The following is an 11,414-nucleotide window of genomic DNA, read 5'->3' on the forward strand; positions in this document are numbered from 1 at the left end:
AAAAAGAAAAACGAAGTCGAGCAAAAGCTGCCAGAACTACTCAAGCTGCTACAAAACGAGAAAGACTTGAAAATTGCAAAAATCCGAACTGATCGAGGAACAGAGTTCGTGAATCAAGTAATTAAAGCCTACTGCAATTCTCAAGGAATTCTACATCAATTATCTGCCGCACGTACACCGCAACAAAATGGTGTAGCCGAAAGAAGAAATAGAACGCTAAAAGAAGCCGCACGAGTGATGATTACGTCAGCCGAGCTACCTAAAAGATATTGGGCTGAAGCAATCAACACCGCTTGCTATACGCAAAATCGGAGCTTGATACACAAGTCTTACAATAAGACTCCGTACGAATTATGGAAAGGGAGAAAACCTAAACTTAATTATTTTCATTCTTTTGGCATCAAATGTTTTATTCTTAATAATGGTAAAACATATCTAAAGACTTTTGATGAGCGTGCAGATGAAGGAATATTTTTAGGATATTCATCTACCAGCAAAGCATTCAGAGTATTGAACAAGAAATCAATGGTGGTAGAAGAATCAATTCATGTTACATTTGATGAAGCTCATAAGAAGAAAACCCAGAGCAACAAAAATGATCAGGAAAGTTGTCAAGTTGAAAAGTCATTTAATGATACTGACATATCTTTTAAAGATCAAATTGTACAGGGTATAGAGCAATTGGACATTGATTGCAATAGTGAAGGACACGTGGAAGTCAATGAAGATCCCCACGTGGAAAGTCAAAATTCTCAAGTTGAAACACAAGTTGGAGATCAATCTGATGAGCAAAATGTGTCTACCTCCAACTTACCTACTGAGCATGGAAAACCCATGCAACCTACAACCTGACTTGAGATGGCTCAAAAATCACCCACCAGAGCTAGTGATTGGAGATCCACGAGAAGGAGTAAAAACAAGGTCCTCAAATATACATACTTTATTTTCTTGTTTTCTTTCTCAGGTGGAGCCCACAAGCATTGAAGAAGCTCTAAGTGATCTAGATTGGATTAATGCAATGCAAGAAGAGCTTGATCAATTTAAAAGGAATGACGTATGAGAATTAGTTCCAAGACCTGAAAATTACAATGTAATTGGAACAAAATGGGTCTTTCGGAACAAGGCAAATGAGGATGGAATTGTCATACGAAATAAAGCACGATTAGTGGCAAAAGGATATTCACAAGAAGAAGGCATAGATTTCGATGAAACGTTTGCACCCGTTGCAAGAATGGAAGCCATCAGAATATTTCTAGCATATACCGCGTACAAGAATTTCACTGTCTATCAAATGGACGTGAAAAGTGCATTTTTGAACGGCTTACTTGAAGAAGAAGTCTACGTTGAGCAACCTCCCGGTTTCGAGAATAAATTCGAGATGAGCATGATGGGAGAGTTGAACTACTTTCTTGGATTACAAGTAAAGCAACTCAATGAAGGAATATTCATCAATCAGGCCAAATACACGAAAGATCTTATAAAGAAATTCGGTCAAGATGGAAAATCCTCAATCAAGATCCCGATGAGCACATCTTTAAGATTGGATAAAGATGATGAAGGCAAGGACGTTGACGAAACAAAATATCGAGGAATGATTGGATCATTACTATACCTCACTGCAAGCCGACCAGATATATCTTATTCAGTGGGAGTATGTGCCAGGTTCCAGTCAAAGCCAAAAGTAAGTCATTTTCTTGCTACCAAGAAAATCATCCGATACCTAAAAGGAACAGTCAATGTGGGATTATGGTATCCCAAAGAAGGCAATTTTACACTAACTGGTTTCTCAGATGCAGATTTTGCAGGATGTAAAATCGATCGAAAAAGTACCTCAGGGACATGCCAGTTCTTAGGGGGAAGATTGGTATCATGGTTTAGCAAAAAGCAAAACTCCATAGCCACGAGTACAGCCGAAGCTGAATATATAGCTGCTGGGAGTTGTTGCGCGCAAATTCTTTGGATGAAACAACAGCTAAAAGATTATGGCGTAAATTGTGAAAATGTCAACATACTGTGTGACAATACAAGTGCCATAGCCATAACACACAATCCCGTGTTACATTCAAGAATAAAACACATTGATGTGAGACATCATTTTATCCGGGATCATGTTGAAAAGAAGGAATTATCAATCGAATACATCCCGACCGAGAATCAATTAGCTGATATTCTCACAAAGCCTCTGTGTGAATCAAGATTTTCGAAATTAAGACACGAGATGGGCATGATTGAATTGAGCTAAGTTTCTAAATTCTATTTAAATTATAAGCTCAATTTTCATCTGAAATTTTGATTCTTTATCTAATTTTATTTCGTGCCTATGTGTCACACATGCAAAAGTTGTCACATCTTTACATTTAAAGTCTACCTATCTCAATTGCATGTATCTCTATTTCAACCGTGTATCTACATACATATATGCATAAATAAAAATCATTTAGATCTACACAATCTTACCATTTAAGAGTGACAAGATGGTGTGATGATAAGTTGCCTTAAATAAGAACACCTTTTTATGGTAGTTGTGCATAATAAATAGTCTAGAAAGACTAGATTTCTCTTTCTTCCATCTACATAAAACGTGTAGATATATACATATTATTTTCGGAACAGATTTAGTGCTCTATGAATTTTATTTCAGGTAAAATCAGTCCGAGTATCTAAATTTTTGGCGCCACATCAGCAGACAAATTGGATGGAGAATATATAACCTAAACTAACTATCAGTTAGGTCAAAGGTTGGAAGCTATTGGAATATCAAAAATACCCCTCACTTATTTAAAAGTCAACATTTAATTGTGAGGATATTTGTGTAAAGACACCTTCCTTCCACCCAATCGGTTGGAAGAGCCACCATTACACTCAAAACTCTCAAAATCCTTTCATCTTCCATAGCCGAAACACTCAATCTTCATCTCTTTCAAAATCTCCAATCCCTCAATCTCCAAAAATACCGAGCACATTATGGCTGCCATTGGAGATTCAAGCTCTCAACCGAATGAAGAACACACTACACAACTCAACCTCACGAAGCTAGCAGTTGGAATCAAGGCCGGAGGAAGTTTTGACCCTAAAGGATTTCTCAAAGAAGCCGAGAACTCTCATCTTGCATAAAGAATCATCCATGCACTTCAACAAAGTAATCTCATGAGGTTATGTTCTTATCCATACTCAGGTTTTTATGATGAAGATGTAGCAGATTTTTATATGAATGCCAAGGTTGTTGGATGGACCATTGAGTCCACCGTGAATGGAACTCTCATCACCATTGATGAACAAGAGTTGCACACAACCTTTGGACTGCCTATATCTAGTCCAGAACAACCACTGTTAGACTTAGATGTTCACACATATGATCACACGGAAATTTGGACAGAAATTCGGAATGAGAATGCTTCTCTCGAACCAAATCTTTCCGGTCAAAAATCTGATTTGAAGCTTGAGTATGAGATGCTAGTTAAAATTCTCTATAAATGTGTATTGTGCAAACTGAATAGTATGGAGGATATATCACCCGTGAGAATTGGATATTTGCATGCTGTGATGAATGGAGTTAGGGGTGACTGGAGTAAACTTATCTTGAGCCGGATTGCACATTTTGTGAAAGGTGCGAAAATTAGGAATGGGAAGTTCAACCGCATCCTAGGGTTCGGTTTGCTTATTGGTGAAATTATAAAAATGAAAGGGTTACCAATGAGATCAAGAAAGCCTTTTGGAAGTAACCGAATTTTGTTTAAGGATCATGAAGAATCAACTGATTTGAGCTCCAAGAGAAAAAGGAAACCGAGAGGCATTCCTGCTAGGAAAAGGCCAGTTGTAGAAATTATTGGTTTATCTTCTCAACCCTCAACTCAATCCCATGAAAATCCAACCTCAAGCCAAAATCCAAATACAAGCCAAAATCCAAACACAAGCCAAAATCCTACCACAAGCCAAAATCAACCATAAGTCACAATCCCAATACAAGCCAAAGTTTATTGAATCCTTTTTCCCAAATTGCCGAAATAGAGTCAATGATGAATGAGGAGATTTATCAAGTTGATGGACTTGATTTGGTATTAGTGAATGAACACCGAAGAGTCTTAAATTGGAGAAAATGGAGACTTGGTTCTTATCAAGATTTGATGACAAAAGGACCGAGTATGCAAGAAGAAGAATTATTTTCCTTGAATTGGATTGATAATTTTGATGTTGGCCATGCAACTTTGATGTCTACGGTGAATGGAATATTTGTGAATAAATTGAAAGCTAAGTTGGCCGAAGCTACTGTTGATGTCATAGTCCAAGGAGATATGCCTACCGAAGATGATTTCCTAGTTGATATTGATGAATTTGTCACAAGGAATGAAGAAGAAGTAAATGTCACATGTGGTGCACATTTAATGGACAGTGGCTTATATGATGTGAGTGTTTTGAATTTCACTAAAATAAGTCAAGATCAAAATGCCATGCAAGCTAGCCAACACACGGAGGAAATTCAATCCATTCATGCAGAAAGTGCACAAGGTGACACGCACGTGTTAGACACACCGGAAAGAGAAGGATATCAAGTGGAAAATCAAGCACAATCTCACATGCTTGAAGTCAATTCTGCTCAAGAAGGAGCAAGGTGTGTTCCCACAACCCGAGAAGAGCAAGACATTGATGGCACAACCTCAAAGGAAAAATTGGAAAATCTGGAGAAAGTTGTACTAAGCCTTGTTGACCGAATGGAAAGCATGTTTCAAGGCATCTACACTCATGTGGATCATGTTGTCAATACTCAAGGTGGAAAATTTGAAACATCTTTTGATGAAAATCGGAGGAGTCAACAACATTTGATCGACACCCACCAAGCACTTGAGAGACAAGTTGGAGGATTGAATGCAAATGTCAAGGGGCAACTCAATGAGTTCTACATCCAACTCTCTCAAATCCTCAAGAATTCTGGAAAGGCAAATGAAGCAATTGCCGTGAATCAAAGCCAAGGAATTCTCAATGTTGTTCATCAACATGAGAAGCAGATTAGTGATGTCCACACGGATCTCATCTCCGTCAACACCAAAGTGGGTTGCCTTCGGGGATCATATGAAAATATTTCCGAATCTATTTCATCTCTTCGTGAATCGGTTCATACACTCCTTGATTACGCCAAAAAGGGGGAAGAGAGATTCAAACATTTGGAAGGCATGCTTGAGATGATGATGACTGCCATGGCCACCCGAAATGTTGGCACAAGCAGTAGTAGAGGTGGAGGAGGCAGATCTGCTGGCAGAAATGTTGCTAGAAGAGGAGGATTGGAATATTGGTTCAGTGGTGGTGAGGCTGGCAGTCCAGGAGGATCAAGCAGCGTAAATACCACTAACCGTTCTTTTCGTGACATTGTTTGTGCAGGTGGAAATATTGAGCAAATTAATTGGTATAACCGTGCAGCTCTCTATTTGGAATCCACACCAAGAGATGGTAGAGTTGAAATGCCAAAGTTGGTGACTTTGAATGATTTACCAAAGGGTATGAAGAAGAGTGGTCCAAGTGATCAAAATTTGTGGGTTCCAAACGAGAATTTCAAAAGAATCCAAAGCTATGCTAGAGCTTTAATGATCATGGTTCTAAAGGACTATATCATGGTCAATGATGCCGAGCTACAAAATGGAAGAAGCCTAGAAGAATGCATCATATGGTATGAAGAAGGTATACTGCCCGGGAACAACATCATCGAAGCATTCAACTATTATTCAGTTGGGCAGGTATGCAACAATTATGCCATTAGTGAAAATTTCATTGATGTTCAAAATCATATAAATCATGTTCTTAAAGAGAGGAGAAACAAAGTCATTAGATGATTTGTATGATTGTCACATTTGTTTTTGTATGGTCCACGAGAAACATGAACCCATGAACAATTTGGAACAAGTTGGAATGATTCGAATTATCTGTTTATGATGCTATTAAGTTTTCCTTGTTATTTATTGTTATTTTATTTGTCTTGAAAGGTAACATTTTTAGCTTAGATTGTACCAAACCGCATAAATTGGAAAAATGCAAAAATTCATTATTATTAAAGTCCAAAAATGCGAATAGGAATTTTAGTTGCTAAAAATACCTTTCTTAGAGTCAAAATCAAATGTTAAACTCGTCTTGGCTATGTCTAAGTTAATAAAATCTTTTGAAAAATAATTGTTTTTAAAAGACAAGCCAAATGACTGAGTATAGGTTTTGGCGTCATCAAAAATGGGGAAAATTGATAGGAATATTTTTGTAAGTTTTGATGAGCCAAATGTACTTTAGATCCCCTTAGTTTTTAGGTCTTTTAGTACAGGCATCATAAATCAGAATATCGAGTCAAAAGGAATCTACCATAGGAAGAACAAAATTAATTTGAGAAATTAATTTTGGTCCTACGAGTATTCATCCGAGAAAGAAGCATAAAGGAATGGCGTTGCAAAGAATGACCGGATGAGCCTAACGGCGAAATGGTAGAAGTCCTTATTCAAAACGATCACACCCGAGATCGATTCCCCCCCCCCCCCCCCTTATTTGGAGCACAATGCTACCAAAAGAGCACGATGTGTGCTGACAAGCACAAAGTGACCAAATCAGAAAAGCACAATGTTCAAGTCAAAGAAGCAAGATGATCAGAAATTGGATAAATTCGAAGGAATTTATTTTAAGTCTACCCACATGCCACAAGAATCCAAAATTGCCTGAAAGACATTTGATCAGAATGGAAAAATATTTATGAAGACATGAATATAAAAACTTATCCAAGAAATAAATTCCATCAGATGAATTTATTTCAAAGATACGTTGGATATTCAATATGACAAGAAAAATAATATTTTAAGAAACAACTAGAAAATCAAGTTGTGATAAAATATTATTTGTCAGGCAAGTTGACAATCAAATCAAATTGAAGACCTATTATTGTCAACAATATCAGGCTATGAAGATTCAAAATTCAAATATCAAATTATCCCACTCCAACGGATATATTTGATTGCCTATAAAAAGCCATGAAGACTTGAAGTGAAGCAGAGGTGTACAAGATAGACACGAGATAGAAGTGCAATACACACGAAAATTCAAAAGTGCAAGTGCTCAAATTTTCTTAGAGACTTAGTCTGAATAGTCTCAAATCTAGTTGGAGAGAGATACAATTAGCTTTGTATTTGTAATTGTAAAAAGAGTATAGCTGTGTGCAAAATACTCTAGTGAGTGTAGCTGTGTGCAAAACACTCGTAGTTGCTAAGTGTAGCTGTGTGCAAGACACTTAGTTGGCGTTGAGTATAGCTGTGTGCGAAATACTCGAAGTTGAGTGTAGCTGTGTGCGAGACACTCGGAGTTGGGTGTAGCTGTGTGCAAGACATCCGGAAGAAGTGCTTGTGTAGCGCTTATTCACTATTGTAACTGTGTGTGGAAAATAGTGAATTTCTCCTAGACGCGAAAGGAGAAAAGTGGACTAGGAAGATTACGCCACTTCCGAACCACTATAAATTGCCTCTCTCATTTACATACCGCACTTACATAATTTGCTCTATCTATCTATCTTATCCGACTAACCCGTTTACTATTCACAGTCAATCTTAATCTTTCGGGTTTAGTGTGCTTTCACGTATGCATGTGACTCAAACTTCTCGAGCTTAAATATTGAATTATTCTAAGCAAGTTTGACGTGTTGCATGTAACATTCTTTACACGGTTGAAGTGATACGATATTTATTTATAATCTTGAATATTGCTTTTATATATTGAGTGCACCATCTCCTTTATATATTCAAGATACCTCTGTTACTTTATTCTATCTTACATGCGTATTTAATTCATTAATTGGGCATAACTCTTTACATACTACCTATTCCACTGTGCAGTTTAAGCTTACTCTATTTACTTGATATTTAGAGTTGAAGTTACCAAAGAGTTATTTATTTTGAAAAAGCTTGAAAGTCTATTCACCCCCCCCCCCCCCTCTAGACTTTCACCACCCTATCGGGACCAACAATTGGTATCAGAGCGGTTGTCTATTTGAGTCAATCTTGACTGCTAGACAGATCTCGAAAAATCAAGATGATGAAAAGAGATATAGCTCTTGCCCAAAACTTATTATTTTCCTTAGAGAAATTTGATGATTGGAAAATTCGCATGCAGGTACATTTATCCGCATTACATGATGAAATGTGGGAAGTTGTTACGAGTGGTCCTATTGAGATTTTGCAAGTCAACACCTCATCCGTACAAACAAGTGACACTCCACAATACATTCCAAAACCAAAAGAGGAATGGTCTCATGAAGATAGAACAAGAAATAACTTGGACAATATTGCCAAGGATATTTTGTTTAAATCTATCGATGACACGATATTTCTAAAAGTTCGAAAGTGTCAATCCGCAAAGGAAGTTTGGGAAACGCTCATTCAAATTGGTGAAGGAGACGAGCAAGAAAAGGATAATAAGCTCACTATAGCATTAAAGAAATTCGAGGATTTCAAAATGCTAAACGGCGAGAATATTACCGTAGGTCGCTGGTTTGATTCCGGCAGGTCGGATTGATCTAAATTGGAAATCCTTAGGTTGCTGGTTTGATTCCGACAGGTCGGATTGATTTTGTACAATATTAATGTTGGTCCCGAAAGGGTGGCGAGAAGTCTAGAGGGGGGGGGGGGGGTGAATAGACTTCTCTAACTTTTTCAACTTCTTTTGCAAACAACACTTTGGTAACTTCAACTCTAAGTAACAAGCATGAACAAGTATATCAACTTAGAGTGTACACAGCCGAAAATGTAACGGCAAAGTGTTATGCTTTAATTGTGTAGTGCTCAAAGAGAGATTCTATACATACATCTATCATGTTAGAAACACTTGATATAGATTAAAGATGATGTATGTAAAATTTCACTTGCATGCAAACGAGGGAACTATCAAACCCAGACAGATAAAGATACGCGATATATCGTAACGGGTTAGTTCACAGTTGATATAAGCATGCACGAAATATAATTGAGCAGTAAGTAAATAGAGAGACAGATTTATAGTGGTTCAGAGATGGTGTAATTCTCCTAGTCCACTCTTCTCCTTTCACTTCAAGGAGGAAATTCACTATTCTTCGATCACCCAGATACAATAGTGAATTAAGTGTCCAGTGAAAACTTCTCCGAGTGCTTCGCACAAAGCTACACTCCACCAAGGATTTCACAAGCTCCTCTTGTTACTCCGCCTTCCCGAGTACTTCGCACCAAGCTGTACTCCTACACCACGAGAACTACGCACAAAGTTACGCTCTCAACGGGTTTTCACACGCTCCCCTTGTTACTCTACCCTTTACAACCGAGTGCTACGCACAAAGCTACACTCCAACTGGGTTTTTCACTCTCTCCAGTTACTCTACCCCTTTTCTACAATCAGTAGAAGATTTACAATGAGATAAAATTTTCTCTCACTCAGACTTGAATTTAATCGTGTATAGCTCAATATATTACTTCTTGGCTGATTTGAATATTGCTTGCTTTTCTCTTGCTTGTATATCTTAATTTTTCAGTTGTGCTTGTCTTCAAGTCTGCTTGGGCATTTTATAGCCAATGAAAGCTATTTGCCCGTTGATTAACTTTCGATCTTGATCGTCCATTTTGAATTGCAGTTGATCAAATAATTTTGCCAATTTGATCTACAAAGTCATTTCGCCGTCTGTCAGATGATTTGAATAATTTTGCCGTTGCTCTCCTTTAATCTGACAAAGCTTTTCCTTGGAATGGGTAGCCTCCAAATTTGAATTTCTCTAGCATGACTTTTGTTAAATTATTGATCTGATGTGCCAAGTTGATCAAATAATTTATCTGCTGATTCTTGCTTGAGTATTAAAAAGATTTCCTTCGTATATCAGCTTCTTCTTCTCCTTCGACTTCCTTCGCAGAAACAGAGCTTCAAAAGAGTGTTTCTGTCTTACTATATTATCATGATGATGTCCTTTGATGATGTCATGTCCCAATAGTATATCATGTTCCACCTTATATCATGAACTAGTATCATGTTAGGCTACTATCATGATCTTAATATCATGTGTTCATAGAATTACTTTAGGTAAGAGTTGAACTATGGATCAAATGGTTTGCTTTGCAAAGCTTCTTCCATCTCAACTAAGTAACCAATTGATACATCTCAAGACTTAAAATTCTTTTGTCTTATCTCTTCACGTGGGTTTCACAAGCCATACCACACTGTGATGTCATCATCCGATATATCTTACTATCATGTTATAAAAATGTTTCTTCATGATAGTTCTACACAATATCACCTCCTGATATCTTCTTTGTGATATTACTTCCCGATATCACTACTTCATGATAGCATTTCTCTTTACACCAAAAATGCTCCCTATGGGAATCGAATTGTGGATCATCTCACATCAAGCAAGCATGCTTCAATAAATCTTCTACCATCTTGTCCATCTCAACCTTTGATAACTTGATGCTTCATAAATGAGTTAAGCTATGATCCCGCTTTCATTTATTCTTCCTCCAAAGCTGCTTTCACGTAGACTTCATGGCAGTGGTGCACTATACTTTGTGAACCAGAACTGACTCAAATAAAATAAAATTGGGATCTACAAAATACATTTGGCTCATCAAAACGCATACAATATATTCCTAATAATTTCCCCCTTTTTGATGATGCCGAAACTTATACCCAAGTCATTTGGCTATGTCAAATTTTGAAAAATAATCTTTTTGTCCAATTTTATTGCGACTAGCCCTTTTAGACCTAGAGATTTTAATTTTGGACGTTCCTAAACGTATATTGAGATTAAGACGCGGGGTTGCGTATTGATTTTTATCTTTTAATTTTTCTTCCCCCTTTCAATTTTATTTTCTCAATTATACGCTTCACATGCAATTACTAAGTCCAATAAAAATCTTGAGACTTTAAAGCAATTAAGTAAACATACTAGACAAAAATAAAGAGATAAACCATATGCTAGCAATTTTTTATATTTTGTACCAAAAAGGCATAATTCGAACAAACTAGCTAATATTATGTACACCAAAAAGAATGAGGCTTCAAATTTTTACCTCTTGCCAATTAAAGCATTCACTTGTGCCCTTAACTTCTTGAAGTCTTGTTCTCCTTCCTTGAGTTGGTATGGTGCGGTGACTTGCTCAGTAACATAGTTTCCATATGCTTCTTGAATGTTGTCACCCCACAATACTCCGGCTTGGTACCAAGCAACACATTCTTCAAAAGATCTTCCATCTACCATCTCGTTTCTTGAGTGCCCAAAGAAAGTCTCCAACTCACGTACAAGCTTCATTTTGTTCTCATCATAGAGTGATCTTGAAGGTGATGAACTTGGATAATCCGAGCTTTGAGTGGTCACAAGATAGTCCATAATCCTTCCTCTACCTCGGCCTTGAACCTTCGGTATGGGTGAGACTCCTCTCGATGCT

Source organism: Ipomoea nil, unplaced genomic scaffold (genome assembly GCF_001879475.1).
Source record: "Ipomoea nil cultivar Tokyo-kokei standard unplaced genomic scaffold, Asagao_1.1 scaffold3056, whole genome shotgun sequence".
NCBI lineage: Eukaryota > Viridiplantae > Streptophyta > Magnoliopsida > Solanales > Convolvulaceae > Ipomoea > Ipomoea nil.